This window comes from Anopheles gambiae, chromosome 2, assembly GCF_943734735.2.
Source record: "Anopheles gambiae chromosome 2, idAnoGambNW_F1_1, whole genome shotgun sequence".
Classification (NCBI taxonomy): Eukaryota; Metazoa; Arthropoda; class Insecta; order Diptera; family Culicidae; genus Anopheles; species Anopheles gambiae.
In genome coordinates this window covers 109,135,402-109,162,220 of record NC_064601.1, presented here as the reverse complement: position 1 = coordinate 109,162,220, position 26,819 = coordinate 109,135,402, and the positions used below count along the sequence as shown (strand labels likewise).

At 44.2% G+C, this 26,819-nt stretch overlaps 1 protein-coding gene across 7 annotated transcripts in view; it reads left to right on the top strand.

Annotated features, from left to right (window-relative positions):
- Nucleotides 1-360: 360 nt before the first annotated feature.
- LOC1270118 (PE-PGRS family protein PE_PGRS16) overlaps nucleotides 361-26,819 on the top strand; it is a 67,979-nt gene continuing 41,520 nt past the window's right edge. Inside the window, exons 1-3 of one of the 7 annotated variants that reach the window (XM_061648612.1) lie at nucleotides 370-517; nucleotides 1,160-1,189; nucleotides 1,445-1,514. The gene's annotated coding sequence lies outside the window, so the exon portion shown is untranslated. Of the gene's footprint in view, nucleotides 532-556; nucleotides 602-1,159; nucleotides 1,190-1,444; nucleotides 1,515-15,195; nucleotides 15,286-26,819 lie in introns of those variants that run through there. The other 6 variants (XM_308790.5, XM_061648611.1, XM_061648613.1 and 3 more) reach the window with 6 other exon arrangements.

Here is a 26,819-nt window from a genome sequence, read left to right as displayed (position 1 = left end):
AATATCGAAGGAAGGAACTAAGTATTTCAAAATTTCATATCGTATTTGCCAACCTTATTCAATATTTAATTAACATTGAAAGGACTTTTGGTAGAAAAGTGTAAATTTGATGTAAAACATTTTTTCTCATTCATTTAATGTCATATTTTTAAAAACTACTTAAGAAATTATTAAAACATAATTATGCTTTAAAATTATATCATTTAGTTCCTCCAATTAATTTTACAATTCTTATACGTCAAAACACTCCTCAACCCTTATTTTGGAAAACGCTCCGTGTACATTACAACCGCAGTGTGTATGCTGTCAATCGAAGCAACCGAGCACGAACGCACACAAAACCGGACCGACCGACCGAAATGCGTCGCTAGTGGTTACACTTAGTGCATCTCTGCCCGTCGTCCCGTACGGCCGTGTCTGTGAAGGTGTGTTGTGCTTTACGTAGCGAAGCGTTTCGCTGTTCGGTGTGTGTTTTAACGTAGACCGCCTCGACGTCGCTAACCCATCAGTGGCAAAGGTGTGTGTGTTTCGGTGGGCCATCTAATTAGCTTTGCATTTAATTACAACCTGTAAACAAGTGTTTCCTGCGTACAAAAGCAAGGTGACAGAATCCAGAAGCTTTATTTTGCCGTTTCGTATAGAAAAAAAGCTACCTCTTTCTGCGTTGACACACAGTAGTACAGTCTGTGCCTTTTATGGAAGGATTCGAAAACCAGATGTGACACAACGGTCGGTCGAGGCCACCGTAGCCACTCAAAGCCGTCCTTGATTGTTTTCTCACAAAACCCCGCACGAACGGGCGAGCGAAGGAAACCGCGTGCACCGGAAGGAAGCTTCACGCTTCCGGTAACTGTGGAGGAAAATAATAGCACGCGTGCATTGTGCCCGCGAGGACACACACTGAATTCCTTCGACATTTGTGATCGGGTGGCACGTTTTGGTGGGCGAAACTTTCGAAACTTTGCACCCCCGCCATCCCGGTCACGGCTTTATGATTTATTAGACGTTGTGTACTCTGCACTAGTGTGTGTGTGTGAATGTGAGTGTATGTGTGAAAGGCGTATGTGTATGTGTGTGTGTGTGTGTGTGTGTGTGTGAGAGCAATGAAGTGCGTGTGCATGATTGTGAGCATTTATTGGCATTGAATTGTGTGTTCCAGCACAATGGGAATTGATGTTGTTGTGATTGTGTGAGTTCGCGATACCGGTGTAAATAAATAAGTCGCAAGTTGCGAACGGGAATGAAAGTTGGCCCAACTGAGCAACGCTATTTGTTGCTGATGCCGTATTGTGCGCCGAAGAAAGAAATTACAAACAAGTGGAATACGCGCGATGAAGCTGCAGTGAATACAATCGGACGCACACTTCGTTTGTAGCAAACACGAGGAATACAAGGGAGTTGCAATTGTTACCATTTTTGTTCTGTTTCGTTTTCGTTTTCACAGCTGCATCAAAGGTTAGCGTTTGGAGTGTGTGTATAGCTGAAACAATATATAAACAATCTTGAATATAAAGGTAAGCAGAGCAGTCGTTTTAAATTAAATAACTTTTAAGCTACTCACGAAAACTGTTCTTATGGGTTCTCAGTCATACTAAACACGCTACAGTTACCATAAGAATTATTTTTATCATAACACGCATACTTCTACATTGAATATTTTCGAGAAAGAAATTTTTAAACTTTTTTTATTAAATAATCAACTACTATCCTACACCAAGTCGAATGAGTTTCGCCATCACCTACAGTGGAAAGTTCCGCATAATCTCTGGCGTGCAGATGTTGACATCCTGTCGTCGTCGGCTACGATATGCTACCCCACATGTCATCGCGCTTATCTAGCGTTCTACACCTGCTCACCGTACTGTGCGCGACGCTGATATCTGCAAAGAGGACGACTATCACAGAAACATAGATAGAGAGAGAGGGAAAAAACAATTTTGTAATAAATCGCATTCCATCCTATCGCTCGTTCGGGGTCGGTAAATCGAGAATGTCGTAGAAGTCGCCGCCGTCGGTCCCATAATTGTCTTGCGATGGCCCGCGGCAGTACGGCAGTACGAAAAAGCACTCGAGGTTATCAACAAACGGGGCTCCGTGGTACACCAACACCGACACGATTCAGTGCGCTGTGCTGTGCGTGAGAGCACCAACACCACCACTACTACGCACACCGTATTGAATGTCGATCGGTCGTTTGATCATGCTCGAGCCGTAATCATTGCTGGGGCGAGATGTTGATGGGGTAGGAGCTACTAACCCTTGGGGGTGTATCAGCTTCTTTGCTACGTCAATGTTGATTATGAGTCGCTTTTGATGTATTATTAGAGTTTATATAGCTTTTATAAATTTTTAACCCATTGTGTATCTTTTGTCTCCTTTTTGTTGAAATCATTTTCTTAATCTCTGTATTTTATGAACAACAGTTCTTTCCAGAGGCTGGAATTAGTGGATGAATTTGTCAAAGATGCTGTTTGATCAGAATTGCTTTATATTCATTGTAGGTAAAAGTAATTTTAAGATCTGTCACATGTAATGTTACTTATGAAATGATAGCTATACTAAGCTATAAGAGCTTTATTTTCAATTGTTTCGTTCAAAGAAAAAAACAGTTATTATTCAAAATGTTCATACTTAATTGACAGTTTATTTGTCGTCATAGATTTGGTTGATCTCGACAATGAAACATCTCAATATCGTCCTGTTTTTCGTTTTTAGGGTGTAGTTAAATATCGTTAGTATTAGAAACATTTTAATTATTTTTAACATTTATTGACATTTAACATTTTACTTAAAAAATATTGAAAAATGTATCGACAATATATTTGTACTTCCACAGGATATTTATAAGCAGAAATGAACTAACCTGGTCGAGCATGGACGGTTCATATGATTTAGGCTGAGATTTTTGACTTGATTTTTGAATTTCTGAATTTTTTTGACATAAGTCCTTCCAATCCTTTCAATCGTAAAAACGTTAAATGTTAAACTTCATTTTAATGATAGTATAAAGATAATGAACATCGAAAGCATTCAAAGTGACACTTATGTTCCAAAAAAAATAAGGAAACAAAGTAAAAATATAATTGCCACAAAACACAAGCCGGCAACTAAAAACACATTTAAAAAATCCAAACTAATAACGCTCACACATTGTTCGCACAGTTGTATTGCATATAATTTTTACAATTTTGTATTTTGGATACTTTGTTAAGACTTATTTACCTTGACAGCGACGAAATGACAACGAAGGGTTTATACGAGATTTGTGCATTACTGCTACTTTTAGCCGCGAGGTTCCATCCGAATGAATCGCTCGTTTCTTGGCTCGCGTGCTGTGTTTGTGTGTGTGTGTGTGTGTGTGCGTGTGTATTGAGTGTTGGTGATGGCGTTTTATGTTTTTTTTTGCGCGTTGCCGTTGTCTCTTGCTTTGCCCCACCATGCCATGTATTCCATTTACGGCCTGATGCGCTCGAAGCTCCGGTAACCTTCCGTAAGGCCCAACCGGATTCTCCACCCGGAGGCACCCCTCCCGCACGCCATTAAATCTGAATCGGCGATCGACGTAAAAGCATTCCCACCACCACCACCACCGTCATCATCATCGTCATCATCATCATCCCCTATTCTAGCACCTTTGAAATCGAAACGGTCTTCAAAGGGAGACGGACAGAGAGAGCGAGCGCACAGAAGAAAAAAAAACGTTGGGGCCGCAATTTTGGGAGTGCGCGAAAATGGTTTGTGCGGTGTTTGTTTGGGTGTTGTTTGTATCCATCATCGGTTGGGGAGTCATCGAGCAGCCGTTGTTTGGGTGGCCCCACCACCACCACCACCACCAATGTTTCGACGTTCTCCCCCAGCCCGTGTGCGCTCAGTGTGCCCGGAACAAGTTTTGGCCCAGGTTTCACGCGCGAATTGTGCGAACGGTAAGGCCAAACTCAACCAAACTGTCAAAAAGTGATTAGCCAGGAAAGTTTAGAAAACCCCAAAAACCACAACCGCAGAGCGAGTGAACGGAAAAAGTTTATTGCCAACAAGATTTGCAGAAGGGCTGGCAGCAATGAATCACTCAATGAAAATGGTGCATTGACAATAATGGGTTTACGTCATCTCGCCGCGATCGAATGATCGAATGGTTTGAATTGCTCGGGATGTAACGAACGCTTGCTTGTGGTGTTACAATATATTTCGAATCGAACGCTTGTCAATGCTTGCAACCAGAATGAAGTAATTTTGTAAAATATTCCTTGTATGTTATACGTATTTTTAGTATATTTAGTTTTTTTATAACAACTAGTCTACGTATGACTTTAATTTAATTAATTATAACTCCCCCTATTATACCCCCATGGTTCGTTTTGCTTCGTCTGCAGCCCGCTAGCGAATTATTATTTCATATTTTGTTGTCCAGCCAAACAAAAGCACCTTGGGCCCCATGGGCAGCCATTTTAATTTATTTGTTTAATATACCAATTAGTGGATTATAGGCTTAAATGAGTAATCATCAAATGCGTTCGCCCGGTGGGCGGGTGCTCCTATGCGGCGTGGGTAACCTCGAAATTAACACCATGAACTACGGTTATGTTTTACCTCGCGTTTACTGCCTCATCCACCCCAACGGAGAGGGTGGAAAAAATACTCCTCTATTTTACCAGACTCGGTCGTCATAATTTCATACAGATCGTATGAAAAAAGTGCCCTTTTCACTTTCTCTCTCTTGTTTCCTCTTACACGTTCCCCACCATCCAGGTTGCATATAAAACTGGATTATAAACTTGCCACGTGTTTCTAATTCGATTAGCTCTGGCGGAGCTACTGCATAAGCGTAAACAGCCCCAGTGGGAGAGACAGAGAGTATGTGGGTTTGAAAAGTTGATCACTCATAAGCGGGAAGCAGATGGGAATGATGATGCAGCGAGAGTAAAATTAGATCGACATTGCATATGGTTTTGGGGGGGTGGGGGGGGGGGATTGTTTACTCTCCAGTGCGACAGTAAATAAATTTGTACCGATGGAAAATCGTGGGAAAGCTGTTTAATAAGTATTTGCTTTTTAATGATTCGTAAAACGCTTTTGGAACAGCTGTAAGACGAAATACATAAGTTAAAAAATTGTGCCAATTATACAGCTTTATAATGCTGATATTTACTTCACAATATCGGGATGAATCTCTCTCTCTCTTATTTGAAAGGCGATGTAATTGTCCAATAAGAGAGGGTTTCAAATTACAGAGGTTGAAAGTGAATGAAAGGTCCCTACAAACAAGAAAGAGACAGAACATATAGTATGCAGCCTTATCGCGCGGCTACATGAGGTGAAATATACAGCGAAATGAACTATTTGACAGGTGAAATATCTGACAGGTACAGCTAAAGGGTTGGGGGAGACACAACATCCGCTTTCGAAATTCTATTAAAAATAATTGGCCGTATCGGGGTGGTCGTTCGTCGAAGAACGTTCGTCGCTCATGAGTGGACAGGGTTGTACCACTAGATTGGGCAGAACAAAATCTATACGGTTTTCTAAATTTTGATCATAGACGGCTATGAAATGAGTGAAAATGAGCGTCGCGGCGAACGTTCCCGGGAACGAACGACCACCCCGATACGGCCGAATATCTTTTTAAGCAGAACATTCTCTAATTGGAAAAAAATTATGAACTGTTGATTTGACGAAGTACTCGATATTGAAGTTAAATTTAATGGATTTAATTACGATTTTGTGCACGTTATTTGTTTGCATTGCACATCAGCTGGTTGCTGTGATGCTTTATCCGTCGGATATTTCGCCTGTCAAATAGTTCATTTCGCTGTATATTTCACCTCATGTAGCCGCGCGGTTAACTTTTGTTATAGGAAACTGCGAACAGGATTGCCAATTTGAGCATTCATCATTCAATAACCATGGCAACACCATACACAAATAAGAGGGTATTTTTCAAAAAGATATTTTTCGTATCCTTTCCTGGCGCTCCCTGTGAAGCATTTAGATAAAAGCAACCTGGAACAAGATTCATCTAACTAAATGCCCCTTTTTGTCTAATGCTTTCATTTGTTTCACGTTTTTTTGTTGTCGTTTATGTATCTTGCATTGACCACAGCACTCTAAACAGCTCACAAAAAAACCCTGCTCGGTGGAAAATCTGCTCTGCATGGTACACCAGCAAACACCTGCTTCCGAGAGTGTCGCAAGAAAACCGGCGCAAGATTCCTCACCAGAAACCGTGTCCCCTCACCCCATCGGGTGTGTAGATGCATGCATATTTGATGCACCTTTTTATGAGCACTAGCAGCAGCAGTAGCAGCAGCAGCAGAACGAAACCACGTACCTAGCACACTGGCAGTCGTCCGTGTCCGTGTGACTGGGGCAGGGGGAAACTTTACTTTTCGGGGCAAAAAGCACAACCACAAGCACTGTGGGAGAGTAGCAGAGTTTCGGTACGTCCCACCCAGTAAACGAGAAGTGTTTGCGCTGTGGCTCGAGCGATGCTGTTTGGATGGTTGGCTGGTTGCTTAAGTGCATTATGCAGGTGTTTAAATGTTTATATTTGTCGAGTGATGATGCTGATGTGAGAGTGATCAAAGGGAGGCAACCAGCACCCCGGGGTGGTGGTGGTTTCTTGTTTGCCTGGAAATGCTTTATAGCACTTGGAAAACGGGACGGGTTAACCAGCATGGGCTGGGACCAGCGTGGTCCGCTGTCGCCGTTGAAGTATCCTAATGTTTGTAGTCAATTAAATAATCTTGTGCAAATCGGTCGCGCGAAGTAGGGTGGATTATTTATGTTTAATAATAACTTAAACTCTCGCCTCTGTAAGACAGAGCTGTCTGTACACCATCGAAATCGTTTCTTTGTACAACTCTATTATCTTCTTTGTACGAACAATGTCTAACATTCCGAAGTCGTTCGATCATCCGCTTGTCTGAGGCATTCGTTGTTCACTCGTGACTCCGCTGAGGGCTTGAGGAACTTGTGGCTTGAAAGGGTGATGCTTGTGGTGATTACAACGAGCTAGAATTAATTGCGCTTGCAACCAGTCTAGTACAACGCGCTGTCTCACGTGGCTTCGTGTGTAGGTCATTATGTGATGACGCCTTGGCAATAATTCAGCGCTCTGTCAAGGCTGGAAAGCTGAAGTCATTCAACCGACTCGGCTCGCGCGCTAATTGTATGCTAAACGTTTCGTGAATGCTAAATGCGTTGTGCTGTGGTTTTCAGAGCAGGATGATCTTTAACTGAGAAAATGTTTGGTTTGTGATGATGTGGTGAGTTTAGGAGATGTTTTTTAGAATCTGAATCTGAAAATATTTAACAAAACCCAACAATTTAGACTTAAATTCAAGAACACAAGTATAACATAATTAAAAAAAATGCTTTCCTTTCATGTCCAGTGACTAATGTCAATCAAAACTCAAAACATGTTAAACATTTTTCATCATTTGTTCGACACAGCATTCTCACATTCATGTTCATCACTCCCACACGGTGGTCGGAAATCGTTGGCCGAGCTGACGAGCTGTTGGTTCTGTTCGAGCAAAAGTGACACATGAACATCTAAAAATAAAAATAGTGCCACATGTTGTCCACTCCTCAGCACTGCTGCTGTAGCCATGCCGTTCATGCCGTCCCGGGTCCTGGGTGCGACCAAAACTAAGCGTACAAATAATTAATACACATACTGCGTCAACATTCTCCTTCCTACCCTGAAAAGCAAGCGAAAAAAATGAAAACACACAAAATAAGCAGATGTTTGAACTTGAAATTTCATTCGTTGAGCTTGAGCGCGCCTGTCTGTTTCCTTTTCTGCGTTTTACGATACGCAAACATTGCATCCGAGCTTCTGCCAGAGACCGAGAGCACCGGAATTTGTGTCTCCAGGCGACATATTGATTTTTCTGTACGCTACGCTGTGTAATTCTTCTTCCTCTTTTTCAGCTTCCTTCTGCTGATCCAACATCTCTACTCCAATGCTTTTCCTTTCCACTTCAGGGTCGTCCGAACAAGAGTTCGTTGTCCGAGATGGGCTCACGGTTCACGCTCCCAGCCGGTACGGGAACACAGGCCCTTTTTTGGCAAAGGTGCACAGTCCCAAAGCTGGGTAGTGTTCACATTTAAAACGAATGGAAATGGGCAACGAACTCAATCGATGGGAGAAGACAAATTCTGTTCCACTTTTCAGTGGTGTAGTGTAGTATGCGTCGTTTCGTCGCACGGCAACGGCTCATCATGGGGCTGAAATTTCCGCGTTACGGGTATCAAATGTGTTTGTGTATCAACAATCGCTGTTGACAGCTGTCATTACCACCATTGCGTGGTTTGATAGAGACGCTGGGCTGGGCTGCATTTGTCTTAATCTCTGGCTAATCGCTTCAGTTCGTCTTCCCCAAAGGTCGGATTTGTGGCACTGGGTAGAGTGTGTAGCTATTTATTCTAAGCGATTAGCTCGTTCGCCGAATGGAATTCATTGCTATCTCGGGAGAGATTTTGTTTGTGCTCAGCGCTATGTTTGCCCTTGGGAAAGCAGACCCAGCGGCTTATCAACTGTTTGCGGTAGAGATGAACATTCAATGATTACCCCTGTAATGTAGCATTATTTGATTAGTGGATTGATTGAGTTTCTCGTAATCTGTAAGGCGATGCAATGTAAACTTGAAGACAAAATGATAGGCAGTAGTAGAAGTAGAACTCACGTTCTAATGCTTTCTTAATCATGTTTTATCAACCCTTCTTCGGCGTTGCAACAGCACTGATGCTCTGAAGCTCTGAAGCTCTCCAATTTCACTCTATTGCAGGCAACAGCATTCCATTTCGATTTCCAGCGTGTTACGTGCTAATGCGTATGTTTAAAGCACCGGCTCCTTTAGTGCCGTTAAGTTGTTTCCCCCCATTCCCGTCTCTAAACCGGACGCAGCTGAACCGGGTGACACATGCATCATATTTATGATACTATAAGCATCCTCAAAATAGCTCACCATTTGCGTATTGCCCGGGCTGGTGAAATATCTTCCGCAAGAGTTTTCTTTTTCCCACTTCCCCTCACAAACGCTGTGTGTCTCTGTGCACAAATGCGATGAAATGTGTCAAATAAAGTGTAGCGAGATGCTTAGAGGTATGAAATGTATTATAAACACCGGGTGAAATATGAGGCACAATGTTTGCAGCTCTCGGGCACGGTTTTCCATACTTTGTTGTTGTTTTCAATTCATTCCCAGCAGTGCATGATGAGCAGCGCCAACACCCTCCTGCTCGATTGAATGTTTTTTTGCGCAATTTTGTTACCATACGGCGTGTCATTAGAATGGAAACACTCCCACCGGGTGAGCCATTCATCATCCATCTAATTTATGACACATATCATGGCATATCACAATCTACAGTGTAGCCTTTTCTAGCTCAAGCTCCAGCGGGCTGTATCGAAGCCTTCGAGAAGCATCATTATTTTCACATACTTCTGTCTACTGAGCGGATCGGCGATCGAGTCCGTAAGCGATACACAATTAACGAATGAGTGGTGGGAAGCAGGAAAGGTAGCTGCTCAATTACACGTCCAATCATCATCATCATTCACTGGTATCGCACAGTACGACCAACCAGACGGATGTTAATATTTATTGTTTCATTTTATTTGCGCTTGTCCTTCGGATGACTTTCGGTTGACACTGAAAAGCGGAAGCTGAATTATCGATTGTGTACGCTTTTTAGCTACAGGGTAGGTGACTTGACTAGGCTGAATGGCATTTGCAAGCTCTACAACGATACAGCTATTGATTAGAAATTAATTGGAGCTACAGGAAATGGTTAAAATAACCTTCAGACTGCTTTAGCTGCAATGAAAAATGTATAAGTTTAATGATTAGAAAATGTATTTTAGAATTAAGGAAATCTCTCATCAAATACTACCTTACAAAGGTCTTCTCTTGTGTTCAAATCTGATATCTTTTAGGGCATTTTTCTTTTAACAGCGTTTTTTCTGGAGTGCTCAAAGCACTACATTAGGTTCGTTTCACGAAAGTAAGAGTTAATAAAGTGTTCCACAGCTATGAGAACTCCTGGAAACCCTGTATTACTTGAGAATTGAAATCTATAGAACATGATGAGCTAAATTCAATAGTTGATATGTTGGTACATCAGTACACTTGGACAATGACCTCAGCAATACCAACAACCACCTACAATTCATGTTTCTTCTTTAGACAGCAATATCCTCTTTTTTGCAGTGTAATAACCTGGGGCAGCCACGGCCGTAACAAAATCCCAGTTTTATTTAACAATTAAACTCAAACAACCCAACGCCAAACATATCGCTTACCTCATCTGACAAACCATCCCAGCATCAAGATTGACACACTCACCACACACACACACACACACACACACACACACACACACACACACACACACACACACACACACACACAAATCATTTATTTGATGTCTTTGTAGTCTGCGGTACAGAGGATAGGGGAAAAATGAAAAGTAAACTCCCAGCATCCCAGCAAAAAGTTGTCCTTGGTTGCAAATAATTCGTGTCATGCTGCCTGCAAAAGGTGGACCAAACCTTGGCACACACTGTGAGGAGCAAAATTCGAAAAGAGCAAAACTTTTTCCCACCCATTTCTCCTGCCCACACCACGGCCGGAGTGTGTTCATTCAACGCGCAACGGGAAGCAACAGCAGTAGCAAAATGAAAAAAAGTGGTTCAACAAAGTCAAACAAACGCGTGCTATCCACCGTTCAGTTTGAGGTTTGGCTAAGGTTAAGCTAACAAATCGTTCTGCTAAGGTTTCCTGTCCGTCCGCCCGCCGACACTTTGCTGTTTACATCTCCTCATCACACGTGGGGCGGACTCCCAAGGTTTTTGTGTGTAAGTGTATGTTTGCTGTCCGGGGAGAGGAAACAAATGAATCATGCAGACTGGACGCGCTGAGAAGCAAAATCAACCACTTCGGACCCCAAACGCGTTGGAAAAGTGTACATAATTTTCCTACTGGACAAACACACGCATCCGGGGTAGAGGAGTGGACCAACAAACGACCCACCAACACAAAAAACTCACCGCAAAGAACCGAAACGCTCGATCCCAAACTGTCTGGCCCGTATGCAGCTGCGTGGTGCTGAGCGCCACCACAAACAATCAAACAGAACTAATGATGTAAACATTCCATCATTTGGAAGGAACGATCGCTTTCCTTCCGTGGCCACGGCTCCACTTGCACAAGGCGAGGCATGGGCACTCGCTCAAAAAAGAAGAAAAAAAACGCCAACACCACGCCTGTTACGTACGTACGATGGGTTCCGGGACGAGCCAAATGAAGAAGATCATCGTTAATTAATGGCAATTGTCGGTTGACATGCGTCACGCGCAAACGTGGGCGTGCGGTGGTTGTTTTTTACGTCGCTCTCTCTGCGCTTTGCCGGTGGAACAACACGTCGTGAAGCGTGGAAAGAGTCGTTCCATGCCTCCGCCGAAATGGTGTTTGGAAGGCAACAGTTTGTCACATGGTAAGCTCTGCGGGGGGGGGGGGCTGGTTTTGTTGGTTCGCTTCTTCGCTGGATGTGTGTTTTTTTTGTACGTTAAAAGCATAAAATAATGTCACCCTGTTGTAACGGACAGGATCACACTGATCTGATGCGTTCCTGCTTGGTGGGTAACCAGTGGCTTTCGACTATGACTTCTCCCGGGTTACCATGTTGAGCACAGCGCCACTCCGAAGCCAATTCATGTTTTATTCAGTGTGACCGTTGATATGGTGATGGTGGTGGTACGGCTTGCTTGGATTTGCTTTGTTTCTTTCTTTCGCAGTTGCGCCCAAAAACACCACGACCACGGTTCGTTTTTATTTACGGTCCCGATGGTGATGGTGGTGATGGTGGTGGTGTCCTGCTAAACACATCCCGTGGAATAATGTTGATGTTAGTTGTTAAATTTAGCCTTGATTTACTCCCGTTCCGTGTGGAGGATTTGACTTCCTGATCCTTCTTTTTTCTCACTCACATTTTTTGTGAGTTTGTTTATCTCTTCACCGTGCTTTGGACGTTGCGGTTGCTCCCTAGGTGGACACGGGAATGAATATCCTGACGTAACGGCATCCATTGAATGGAAGGTGGGGAAAACCCTCCCCATTCCCCATTGCCAGGGAAGGCTGGGATGATTTGAAGCGTTGCGTCATATTACAGGAACCCCAAGAGTGTCCTGACCTTTCGTCCGCTACGGACCAATATGTCCTATGTGGTTGTGTGGTGTATGTGTGCATTATTTAGCAATGCGGGAACGTACGCGTGGCGTCATAATTCGTTCCGACCTTTGCTCCCGGCCCGAACGCTCAGACAACAAACATCAAAAACCACTGCCCTCCATCCTGTTGTGTGATGCCTCGACCCCTCGAAAGTGGAATTGCAAACATTGCCCCCGACAGGAGGGGGGGGGGGGGGCGATTGTGGTGAACCCCGGAAAGGAGCAAACAAAAACTAAGGGAAACGCGACCGGTAAAGATATCCGGAAGTTTATGAAATCATTTCCCACCGAGGAGGGGAAGCTCTCCCTTTCGCTCTCGCTCACTCTCTCACTCTCCCAAAGCACGAATGCTGCTACTCGGGCGATGGCGTAAAGTGATTCATTAATCTTTTCACACCATTATCAAGAGCGCTCATAATCGTTGCGTTTCATTATTGGCACCTACGAGTTTGGTGGATTTTGCGTTTTTTTTTGCTTGTTGAGAGGATCATTCAATTTCAATTCCTCCCTGTTTTCTGCTTGGTGGATGGTGGTGATGGTGGGTGATTTAATGTTGGTGCAGGTACGTTTGATTTTTTACCGCAGTGTATACAGGCAGCAACACAAAAAAAAAACAGTCAAAAACGAAGAAACGGAAAATTCCAATTTTCTCGTCATTATGGCCTTGGGCGGTGTGGAACCCTCCGGTAGCGGCGGTTGCCTTAATTTTGATTAATGATGAGTGATATTATTGGAAAATGAAAATCTTTTCCATCTTTGCCCAGGGACGGAATGTGGAGTTTGATACAAAAAGGAAGCAAATTGGTGGGAAATTCAATGTTTCTTTCGATGGGAGGGATTTGATGAATTTAACCTTTTTTTTTTGCTTGAAATGATACACCTTCATCTTTGATTTATATTCAAATTCCTCACATCTGAATCATTTCACAAAATTTGCTCTACAAATATGAACATCAAAACGATCTACAAAAACGTTTTCTTTTCAAAAGTGCCTTTCTTGAACAGCTGCAGTTGTCGTTTAATCCGTCAGCGCTTATTGCATATACGCGTTTGCCTAGCGATCAATGCCGATCATACTACTACACACCAAAGAGTGGATGCACATTTCACACACTTGCTTGCTCGTTCCGTTTCCTGGGAAGGCAGTGTTTTTATTTACTCTAGCATTTCATAATCCACCACCCAATTTAATCTCAATTTCGGTCCGAATCTAACCCCTTGCGCGCGCGTTCGATCTACTAAACAAAACGCCAAATGTACGTGAAACCCCTGGCAACCTTTGCTGGTGTATCTCTGTGCGTATGTGAGCCAATCATCCCCACGGGTAAGATACACGCTCATGATGCGCGGGAGGGGCCCCTCGGCTTTTATTATAGTGCCACACGCTCTACACCACGCTGCGGAACGATGTGCGAGATACATTTTTCATGGCGGCCACTAATAAAAGATCATCGCAAGGGCTTCTGAGTGCGAGGGCTGGCAGAACAGGGAAAACCGGCCCGATGATGACGATCATAACGGTTGCGCGTTTGCCTTTTGACGCCAAGACGTCACCGTTTTCGTGAAAAGGAAAAGGAAAGGTTAAACTGAAAGCTAGAATGGATTTGTTTTCAGTACACACACACGCTCACACACCCATACACAAACGCTCTCCTCCCATGAGAATTTGGATGGTTTATCGTTTACATTTTCCGGCAGCAACAACGACAAATATTGCCCAACGCACAAAATCAGCATCGTAATAATGCATATTTGGTTTTGTTATTACGCATTCCACGCGTTGCTGTTTTTCACGCAACAAACTGCTTTGCGCACACACTCAACTCACACACGCGTTCGCGCTGGAGAACGAGGATAGCCCATGGAAACGGGCCGTATGGTTGTATTTTTTTATTTTATTTTGTTTTATCTCGATCCTTATTCGCCATCTTCCGGCGAAGAGCCATACGATATCGGTCGGAGAAGGATCTCAACAGGACGGGAAGGTCTTTGAGGAAGTAATGTGGTGTGTGTGTGTGTGTGTGTGTGTGTGTGTGTGTGTGTGTGTGTGTGTGTGTGTGTGTGTGTATGTGTGTGTGTGTGTGTGTGTGTGTGTGTGTGTGTGTGTGTGTGTGTGTGTGTGTGTGTGTGTGTGTGTGTGTGTGTGTGTGTGTGTGTGTGTGTGTGTGTGTGTGTGTGTGTGTGTGTGTGTGTGTGTGTGCTATGCCTCTAAATTTACAGCGCAAACATGCAAATAAAGATGGATCGCTGTCGACATTACGTGCACGGCCGTATAAACACTAGCGCCGAGTGCCGAATTTGAACGTGAAAGCACACGCTCTCTCTTTCTACGGCACCAGTTCCGCGTGGACGACAACGACAATGAATGCGTAGGGAATTATTCCACGGATCATGTGTCGCGTGGTGCGTGCGCGGCAAAACCCCGGGCAAACAACGAGATTCGTACCACTTTATTGCGGTGAATTTGCTGAGGTTATGGTGCCTGCCGGTTTTGTTGCGCCCAGCGATGGTGGTGGTGGTGATGGTGGCACAATAATCGTAAATACTGTGAAATTGGTAGAATGGTTTCAAAATCCTTCTACGGCGGCGCTCTCGCGCGCGTAATTGTCAATTTTATGCTGTGAGGCCGCACAGGCGCATGGTTGTCACGCGTGTTTTGTTCTTTTGTTTTTGGGGAGGAGGGGGGGAGACATTTGTTGGTTGAGATGGTGAAAAGAATGGATTGATTTAACGCTTGCTTACGCACATTTTCTTGATGATTTTTAACAGAAGGAGTGTAGGAGCGATTTACACAAACCTTCAGCTATTTTCTGAATTATTGAATTATTTCATAAAGTACAACAGCAACATATTAATTAAATTAACGATGGATGACAAAGATTTGATGAAAAATTTAATTTATGACCGTATTTTTCATCAATTTTTCTTTCTCTTCTTTCCCTTCTTTCTCTCCATTAGGTACGTATCATCGTCAGCTTTAAAACATCCACCCACTTTCTGGCCCCCATCGTCCTCCCATCAACGGGCTCAAGCGGACTCTCACCACCCAACCAGTAAGAATGATTCATTTCTGTCTGTCCCAAAAACCGCTGTCACTTGCAGAACGCCGTAGCGTTAAAATAAATTGTACCATCTTCCTTCCAAACTGTCACTCAGCATTAAAGGGAGTGGCATGATTGAGATTGGAATTTGCGACTTCATCACCACAGCACCACCGTGCGCCTCCATATCGAGCGCGTAATAAGTTTCACCATAGCAACCCGGTGCCCGGTGTACCAGGCGTTTCCATCGCGCGCGGAAAACCACCAACACCACCGCCACGTGGGTTTTCGCCGGGGACATTTTGCGCATTCTGCTAGTGCTGGGCAGATTTGGCCCAGCTTGTGTACGATTGGAATGTGAGCATGTCGCATTTCAGGCTCAAATTTCAAGTCAATTCCGGCCTCAATCGCAAACGAACACAACAGAACAAGCGTTCGCGTGAAGCGTCGCTCGCTGCGGCTCGCTGTTGACGCTGGAGTCGAATGCGAACTGGAAGCTTGTCGTTATTTTCTCATAATTTCATTTATTCAAAATGCCATCTAAATCTTTTCACGACAGTGCTGGCGCAAGAGATTTGCGGCGCGCTCGTGTTACGACCGCTTCGTTATTACGCTTACGCCGACAGTAGTTGTTCCCTTCCCGCTTTGCATTGGCGTGTGCTGTGTGGTGGGCGGTTGCACTGTGTTGCCGGGATTTAAAATTAAACGAATCTTCGGCCGCAATCTTCGGCCCAGTTTTGCGCCCATCCTCTCCACACGTGTACGCGCGGTTCGTGAGCATAAATTGATAAATATGAAAATGAGCTTAAAAATCCTGATCCAACCACCAGCACACGGCAGAGGCAGATTTCTCGATTGTGGGGACATAAGCAAAAGAGAGCGAGAGAGAGAAAGAGAACGATGGTGTTAAAGTGGTAGGATAGACTGAACTCGTGTGTAAAGCTGCAACTGATGATAGTTGCTTACTTTTAGCCGGCTTGCTCCCAATCAGCAGTATAATCTTCTCAATTGGCACGAGCCGACGATGTTTTCCGAGAATTAGGGTCGTTTGCATGAAGGTCACGTGTAGCCGCAGACGCTTCGATTTATTTTATGGAAGCAATCAAACATACAACTTTTCAAAACAGTAACATAAAGTTTCTCTTTAAAACTAGTTTACATATTCTAGCCGAACAATGTTAAGCAAAAACCTTTTTCCTTATGAAACGAAATAGGGATTTCCGAAACCCATCCATTCGCAACGGTTTCTGTATGTCGACAGTCCCGACGGTGGAACCAGCTTACCGCTTACCGTCATAAATAGCATTCAATTTAATGAACATGCACGCAATATTCCCACGCTGGAGCCTACATTCCAATATCCCTACACACACACACACACACACACACACGCATGGACACAGGACAAAGCCATCGGTAGTAGATTCATTAGCAAAATGGACGGATGCCCATAAAATTAGCCAAAGTGAGTCTTGCCCCGCACGCACGCATAGCAAATCCATTTTGTATCCTGGGCCTGTGGCCGCTTCCGGGTCGCTCCCTCGCTGTTAACCGTCGCCGTCCGGCTAAAATCTGCTCTTTTGCTCTCGTTAGTTTTAAAATGCAACCATAAAACGACCGACAGAGCGACCGACCGGTCCTAGTTTTCGGGCACTCCGGGGAGATACAAATTGCGACCGAACAATGTGCGCCATCGGTGTGTTGTCGGGGGTCGTAAAAGGGTTTTTTTTGTTTTGTGGCAGTCTTTTTTCAGTCGAGGCAGAGACTTTTATTAGCACAACATATATATTTTTGTCATATTTCACATGGAGACGAAGCATAACGATTGCTCGTATTCCCTTTTAAACGGCTTATGCCACACTTATGAAGCGATAAACCCTTTGTGTTTATTGTTATCATAAAGCATGCGTCGTTCCAAAATTAACGATTGACAAGTGTGAGTGCGTTTCTTTTGCGTCGGTTTAAATCACGGTAAGGTCGCAGCAAAATATTAAAATATTGCCTCACCATAAACAATTCCGGTGCGGTGAATGGAAAAAGGGAAGCATTGCATCAAATCAGTTTGTTAATTAAATAAATCAACTAGCGGAAACCATTCATCATCTCGAATGTTTGCAGACGCAAACACGACCGTCTTGTCGCATTTTTCATCAGTCTATTATTCGTTGTAATTAAGAGCGCCCCAAGGTCCAACGCCGAGAACCACTTTCAACTCGCCAATAAAACTTTTCATCTTCCAATTTTCTTGCATAACAAACCCTGTTATAAATAGAAGAAACTTTCAAGCCAATACCACTTAGGAGACACTTTCTCCTTCTCACTTGTTGGAAACGTTCTGGCTTGTCTAACACGGCCGCACCGAGATGAGTTAATTTTGCCACGTGGTAAAACTTTTCACCGAAGGTAACCGGAGGCGTTGAAAAGGAACACAACTTTTGTGCGGCAACAACCTCACCGCCCGCAAGGATTAACCTCATCGAACGCGGAGTGCTGAAGGTGCTGAATTCGGTTAACTTTTCGAGCATCCGCTTGTACCAAAGGTGACTGCGTATTCTTAGAGCCGTGCCATACTTTAGCCGGTTACCATGCCTGCGGATCAAATTATGACAACGCCAACGGTAGCAGGCTGAGAGTTTCCAGGGGTTTTCCAATTTTGTGGTCACGTCTTCAGCTAGGTTAAACTTTTCGTGGCTCGGGAAAAGTTGTCACACGGGATAGAAATTTTAGAATATTACCTTGTACTTGGAGGCGCAATTTTGTTGCTTTAAATGAGAACCTCAATATTGAATGATTAATTATAATATTTTGGGGCGAAATCATACAATTTAAAAGTGCTTCCGTTTAAATGTAAGCTTTAGATCACCAATATTTGTTATTTATGTAGATCTTCTTAGTATCAAACTCATCTTTTCAACTTCAATACACTAAAGCTGACATTTCATGTAAAAGTTTGGACGTATATCTTGTCGAACGTAATCCTAATGGAATTCCAATGTCCATTTTCATTTCACGCAAGAAAAACTCGTGAAAGTTTCTCAAAAATTTAAGAACTTCTGAAATCCCCGTAAGATTCTAGTTCGTATCATAATCAGTATCTTTTTCTTAATCTTTTACAGTAAAACATTGTTCATTTCAACCATTTACATCGCCGTAAAGCATACAAAGTCCAAACCGACTCTATACTAAAACCTTGTAACAGAATCCTGCAAATTCCGATATTATTTCCTTCGATATGATATACTCCATATCAAATGATTCATTGCCGGTGAATTGCTAGACACGTTTAACGCACACCATAAATCCTGCAAATTGCACAACTTACCCCATGCTTCGAATAATCTCAACGCATTCGCATTGAAGTTGTTAAAATATCATTCCGGCAAACACACACACACACACACACACACACACACACACACACACACACACTTCACATCTTCACCGAGTGTCGTGAAGTTTTCCACTCAATCATCGCTTGCCGATTCTATTGGCGGTTCGCTATAAACAACACCCTTTTTTACGATCGTAATTCACGATCCCACCATGAAGAGTATGAAATTTATGATCCATATGGGGCAAAGTCTCGTTTCAGAGAGCGGGGTTTTTTTAGCGGCTGCTGCCCACCTAAGTATGTACATAAATAATCTATGCGAAGGTGGCAATGTTCAAAACCAGCACTTTAAACATTGCACACGCGCTTGAATATTGTATCATTACCAAGCGTTATTGCGATTCATTTACGATGTCAACTTTGTTTAGGACCCCCGTTTCACGTTGCTTAATATTTACACAATGAACATCATAAACACTGGTTTCGATTCGCAGTTCAACAAACCGCAGTTCTGTTCCTGTTCCTTCGCAGTTCCTTTTTTCAGCAACCAAACTGGAGTCAACTGGCAATCAACGGACTTAATTCCTTTCGCTTATCTGATTGGCGGTGGATTCGCTTATATTTCAAACAACGACAACAATCCCGAAAACAATGGCTCTCGGCACACGCGAACGGCTTTAAGACGGGGCGCGAATAATGGCCCTTACTTGGACGGTTTTAATTCGCTGCCATAAAAGTGTGTGCTCCGGTGTTATTACATTTCCTTCGCCTACTCAGTGCGTCCCCGACAGAAACCCTGTTACCATGTGTATCGCTTATAGTTGGCGCTGCCCTAACCAACCTTCCCGAATACTACCTACTCATCCGGAGAAGGGAAGAGGCAAGGTAGGCATACGGAGGGTGGAATAAAAAAGTCCCAACAACTAAACAACATCCCCGTGGTGGGGAGGGACAGGACAGGCGAAGGTGCTTCTTGCACCCGCCAGCAAGAAGCGCTGGAATCAAATTAAACTTGACTCTACTCATACTCCGATCCGAAGAAGTTTCGTACGTTCTTTTGCAGAACCTTTCCGTCCCCGAGTACTGGCCGCCGGGACCGGACCCGACACCGTTCTTTACGGTGTGCCATTAGTACCACCGCTCAACCATTGGACCGATGGCTCCCTCTAGCGTGATTTGCAGCGAAGCATCTCCCCATCTATATGAGGCCCAGATCCTCATAATGGGGGCGAGTTTTCAAACCCCCACCCCAGGGCAGGGCCCACCAGAGACTCGGAACGGGAAAGTTTTGCAGAAAGCTTCGCCAAGCCCGCGCTTGTGCTCTGTCGGACTTTCCGAGCTCATAATCGTCTTATCTGCTTTACGGACGTGCTTTAACAGACGGCGAAAAAGAGAGAGAAAGAGATAGAGGGAGAGCAGGAGCGCCCATCACACTGACAGCAGCACGCAGCACGACGCCTCGACACGTGTGTTATTATTTTCCACAACTGAAATAACACAAATAATTAATGCAACATTCTTGCCCACAATCACGCTACCCCCGCTTCACGAGGAGGAAACACGGAATTGGCCCCACAAAATGTGCAGATAGTTTAGTGCGGAACCGTTCTCAGACATTCCGACACAAAGTGGCGGCTAGGACCGCCGTAATGGCCGTAAAGGATTTCCGCTCCCGCAAAACAATAATAACAAAGTCGTCGCACCAATAATCAACCATTTCGTCGGTTCGAAATAGTAAATCATTTCCCTCTCTGGTCTCCTTCCCTGCCCGTTTGTTTGATTTGTGCAGGAATGCAGCAAGTTTTATTTTTTCTTCCTCTTCAGAAAACAATAATATTGGTTCAGGCCTTGCCTGCCTGCCAATTGGAGCTTTGGTTCCGCCGAGTTCTTTTTGCTTTAAAGCTGCCTCTTTTTTGCCCGCTGCACGGGCACACGGCACAAGTGGACAAGTTTGGTTCCATAATTTTATTACGCCAATTGTACGGAACGAACACAAAGGGTGAAGGGGTTTTTTTGCTGCCGTTGTTGTAGCTCTATTGCAACTCTTGGGACAGAGATAGAGAGAGAGAGAGAGAGAGAGAGAGAGTTTTCTTTTCTTTTAGTTTTGCCCTCTTTTCCAACTCTCCACAAAAAACAAAACCCCCTAAGTTTTCTGACCCCGACAGGACCCGGTCCCGGTGACCCGAACACCCTAATCGAAAGGCGCACAATAAAAGTTGACATTTATGGGTTCATCTTTTGTATCGATCCCATCGTCCCTTGGTGTCCCTCCCTGGGGGAACGGGTCTGTGCGGACCGTTTCTTTCTAGTCTGGAGCTGCGTATGGTTGAATGGTGGTTTCACAAGGAAAGCGGTCGAAAGCTTGCTTGCTCACGACAGCCTCCAGACGGCTAGAAAGCTGATTATAGTAAATTTTCGAAACATAATGTTGATTCCCACGTGTCTGTGTGTGTGTTTGCTACCCTTCAATGTATGGGTAAGTGTGTCCTATGGATCGGTTTAGCTCATGGTCTGTTTATCAGTGAACCAGTACTGATGCGTTGATTTACATTGAAAACTGGGAACACAGGGAAGGAATTAATTTTTAAACTATATTTTAACTAAAATCAACAACACTTACCAAACCAAAAACAACCCACCCAACCCAACCAGTAATGCTTCCCGTCCTAGGGATCCATCCCAAAGGGGATTCATCCTTCCCACCCAGCGCTTCACACATTGCCACGGATCCATGCTCCCGAAGAAAAAAAAAACCCATTTTGGGCATAAAATTTTATCGCTCTCGAGAATGTTTCTTGAAAGATATGTGTTTTACGACGGGCCGGAATCTTTTACGAAAGCCGACAAACATCGTCCGTCCGTCCCGAAAAAGGTTTCTGCTCCTCTTCGAAGGCGGCAGCAGCACGTGAGTTTTTCTCCCTTCCCAAAAGCCCACCCTTTCGATGTGTCTCGAAGAAAAGGGATTTAAAAGACAACCCCCAATGCGGGGGACACACTTACGTGTGTGTGTGGTAGTGAGTTGGTTAGTTGTTTATTATTTTTGTTCTGTCATGTGTTTAAAATGCGGAATAAGCTCCCTGCGCGAAGGGAGGGAGGAGCATGAGATGCTGGGTAGGGTTCTGTCAGACAGCGAGACACAGACCCGCCCGTGGTGTGCCAATCCGTGCGGCCCGACCATTACCCAAAAACCCGGCGCGGTGTGCTCCCGTGCCTTGTGGCGAGAGATACTAATTTCGATAAAGAATAGCGTCCCATCGTCAGATCGTTGTAAAGTTGGACGCAAACTTTGACAACCGCTTTGGGGGTTTCGCTTGAGTGAGCAGGGGGGGGGGGGAGGGGGAGGAAGGGAATGGGAAGCAAAGACGGAACCGGCGAACTCCTTGTGAGGGTTGCAAATTTTTCCATTCCGTTCGCAATTGTCCTAAAGGCCTACTAGGTCGACTAGCTCAGGTGTGTGTGTGTGTCTGTGGGCCACGGGTGATGACAGCAAAGCAACGGAACAGAAAACGGAGTGTACAGTCCCAAGCGTTTTTCTAGGAAGCGACCGTTCATGGTGGTACCTGTATCTTATCGTAAATCAACTTTTTTTTTTGTTTGTGTCTCTCGTTGTCCACGACTTGTCTTATTCTTTGTTCGCTTTTCTTTGCTCGCTCCATCTAATCAACTCTGTTCGTGGGTCTTTGGGGTTCATGAGACTCCTGCTACCTTGGACAGGTCGCATGCAGCAGAAAATTTATTACATTCCACCGGTGCCGCTCACACCCCGGGGTCAAAGTGCGACGAACAAGACGGTCGCTTGTTCTCTTCTTCAAATTTCAGACTCCCCCCCCCCCAGGCAGAAACTGTAAAACAACTTTCGATAAACTTCTGTTTATGCGTGTAAATAGCTGGGAGCTGGTGTGTATGTGACTACTGAGCTTTTCGAATTTAGATGAGGATGGAGCTTTTCTTTTTACCTTACTGCACACTGTGGAATGACAAGAATTTCATACAGATACGTGACAAAGGCTCCGGCTGGAATTTGGCTGGGTTTGGAAAATTTATTAAGAGATGTTATTATGTTGTTTTTCTATGTTTCTATGTAATTTCATACAACTTTACGTTATGATAAATATAAACTCAATATTTTGCTATTTTATATAACCTTTTATACAGAATTTCTGCATTTTTTCCATTCTTAAATACTTCAAATGTATGTGTTTTATGCATAATTTTAGGCAACAGAAGTTAAACATATAAAATACTAAATAAGAATGAAAAGAAACGCATTCAAGCACAAAATGATCCTTTTCAATCCCCTACTGCTCGTAAAAGTTGAACTGAACAGGTGGAAAAATGTATTATTCAGCCGTACTGGGGAACTCGTTCGTCGAGAAACATTCGTCGCTCATGAGTGGACAGGATTGTACCACTAGGTTGGCCAGAACAAAATCTATACGGTTTTCTAATTTTTTATCTAGAGGGCTATGAAATGAGTGAAAATGAGCGTCGCGGCGAACGTTCCCGGGAACGAACGAGTTCGCCGGTACGGCTGATTGTTATTCCATTTCTCATTGTTTGACACCTTAGTGTAGTATTTTCCTTTAATATTTGTTCACTTGATTGAATTTTTTTTGTTCAAAGTTTACTTTTTAGATTTTTTTTTTATCTATCTTTTTAAGATTATAATGTAGAAACTGTTTTATACATTACTATTTAAGGTTTTATGAAGCAATACGGTCTTTTTGTACCGTTCCTCCTGAATATTTTTTTTAAGGTTTTATGCTTCTTTGTTTCATATGTACTCCTAGTACTTTATAGCAAGCAGATGCTAGTTGTAACATTTGATAATTTAAGTACAAAACCAAGTAATTTTTAATATGTACACAATTATTATTTTTAGGTTTTTTTTTGCAAATCCTTGTTTCATATTTACTTCTCCTACTCTAAAAAACTCGCCCATATTTCCTATATTCTCAACCTATTTGATTGAAAATCTTTCAAGAACAAGTTTCCACTACTAACTTTTCCCTAATTTTTGGTCCTTCAAAATAGCACCATGACCATTTTGTTTTGTCCAACCTCCTTCAACTCGCAAAAGGGGTACAGGATTGTCAAAAGAGGCACAATCACACGCTATGCTTTCATCGGACGGATGTGACCCCGGAAGCACGGTGTGACAGCTCACTATAAATAAAATTTCCCACTGCTACTACTCCATCTTGGCCTCTTGCTTGGGGCACCGCGACACGATGTTGATTGCAATTAGTGCTAAAAGCAATCGATTATTCGACGTTAACCTTTTCCTTCGGAACCGCCTTTTCTGATGTTCCGTTTTTTTGTGTTGTCGCCGACTACTTTTCTTCCCTTTTCTATCATTTCTTACACCGACCGGTCATTGTTCACCGTCGGTCAAGGATGGCAAGATGGGTTGTTGGGTTAATTTGCTGCTGAAATTTTAGATGCGGAACCTGGGCGCCGGGTGGTACAGTTTCCGGTGGTGATAAAAAAGAAGGTCCAAGCGATAGAAAATTTATCAAAAGTCAAGTGAAAACTTTACGTCCTAAGAATTTATTCCATGCTATGCTGCTCCTCATGCTATCAATGCCAAATGTCAACGCCATTGTTGTGATCATTTTCGAGAGTGAGAGAGAGAGGGAGAGAGAGAGAGAAAACATACATTCTAGGGGTTGAAAAACTCCCGGTGCTTTCGCACATTGAAAAGCACAACGCTTCATTAAGCGTTCCAAGGCCGGAAAATATGCAACCCCCTTTTTTCCCCTCCGATTTTCCTTCTCGCCGTTCTTCTTTTCCATACGACACTCGGTCACTATCAGGATTGGAATTTTTCAACTTTTCACAATCACGTTTTTTCAGCTTCTTCTTCTTCTGCTAGCTCACCACCGTCCTTCGTGTGAATGTATTAACGTGAAAGCATACACATGCGATGGCTTTCTATCAGGTCTCTGGGGCCTTCCTTTCGCATTTATGAGCCTTTCCATTTCCATTAGGGACGGGGAGGAGCACGTACCATTCGTTATCCAAATTTGTAGCGGCCGCTTGATGGATTTTTCGTTCGTCTTCAAACGAACCGGTTGACAAACACATCAGCCGAATGGGTTCATTTGTTATCGTCCGTGCAGCTCCTTCATACACACACACGTTCACATTCGATCGGTCCGTTGTTACTTTGGCCCATCATTGTCGCCCGACAACTTCTGGAGTCCGTTCGTTTTTCCGTTCGTTTTTGGGGAGTTGGCGCACTACTGTCATCATTCTTTTCCTGTTCCAAGGAGTTTTTTACTGCCGCTGTTGTTGTTGTTCTACCCCAGCACGTACGGAAACATTTTATGGCATCGACAACGACCGACCCAAAAATCTTTTTTCCTCTCCCTTTTTCAAAGGTCCTTCCACTGCTTCTGTAAGACCTATTCGCATTCTACGCGGGGGAAAACAAGAATACGTAAGGATTCAACTTTAAGGTTGAGATTTTGCTTGTCAAGAGTTGGCTTTTTTGTCCTATTTTTCTCTACATTGGCGCATTCCTTTCAGTGTGATTTCGTTAAAAAAAAAGGCTTGCTGAAAATGCGTGCTCCCCATATCGATATGCTATCAGCGATTCCTGCCGCGTTCGCAATGCCACGAAGCCCCACCAAACAGGGTGGGGAGTCAAACGCTCCCAGACACAGTGGCAGTGGGGATCGGGATGGTGGGGAATTGGGACAATGGGACACAATGTGGGGTGGTTTGTGGTTTTGAGATTTTCAAACCCCCCATACGCAGCTGTGGTGTGCGGGCCCCGCCTGGCGGTACACGACAGGCACATCGACCGAATGATGTCGGTGCCTGTGTGTCCTGCTGATTCGCTTGCAAACGCGTCCACAAACGCGTCCACAAAGTACATTTTTATTGCTTGCCGAAGGAAAACGGCCGCTGTGTTGCCCGCTGCTTTCCCCATAGAAAACAATGTATCATCTGGCCTGGTGATTGGCTTGGTTTTGTCAGATGGCACACTCAAACAGTCTGTGTGTGTGCTGTGTTGTGTTGTGTTGTGTTGTGCGTTGCCTAATTATGATACACTTGATTCGAGCACGGGACAGCAAGACAGTACTGCATAGCAGGCGGCGGAAAACAGTGCTGCTCCGTACAGCGGAAAAACTAGGTCTCTCGCTCTTTCTTTTTCATAGACAACCACACACACAGAACACACGCAGAGCGTGAGGGGGTTTAATATCTTCCAATTCGCACGCCACCGCAATTCATTGACCCAGTTGCAGACCTGCTTTAAGCGAAACGGCTCCACACCGCCAAACAGACAATCACACACACACACACACACACACACACACACACACACACACACACGCACGGCCTTGCCCGTGACAGTTCTTTCACGCTTCCGCCGGCTCATCATGCTGGCCCGACGAAAACGGTTTTCAGTTTCGTTGTTTCGTTGAAACCTCAGACGGCTGTGCTATATTTGTGCGCCACAGCACAGCACACACACACACACATCACACCGACTGTTTGCTAAATCCGACAGCTTTCCACACGTTTCGCGGGCGGGGAGGAAAAGCTCAAGGGCAGAGTAGAGGGATAGTAACCGCATCAAGTGCGGGACGACAGGGTGAAGTTCCGGAAATCGAAAATCCATCATCCACCCCTATAAGCCTATGACGATGACCCTCACCTAACCTTCCTTGCTGCTCGTGCAAAAGGGAAGCTACCACCCCCCAAATCGGCTGTGCTTTTATAGGCCCCCCGTTCGTGTACCGTACACGTAAAATGAAACCACAACTAATAGTGCACATCATTATTTTATCGCAAAGCGATTCTATTTGCACAGTGCGCTCTTCCACCTCCGACGAGTCCTTGTGTGGCGGTTTCAGGCAGCTCTCTCTCTCTCTCTCTCTCTCTCTCTCTCTCTCTCCCGAACAACTGCGTTATTCTGATGAGCCGTTTCGATGATGTCATTCTGGCGAATGGTTCAGGCCTTCATCTTCCAGCATGCCATGCCGGAAACGATGAGAAGCCAGTTTTTCCTGCAGGATCATGCAGCAGGCAGGGTTGTTGAACGTCACAGCATCGTCACAAGCGCTGAGAGTTGTTTCAATCTCGGCACCACAATTCTTCATGATTGTTTCTGTAATCTGTTTGCGTTGGACACACGAGATGAGTGTGTCGTCTCAGCGGTTGTTCTCGATTTACATATGCAACTAGCTTCTCGTAGTAGAGA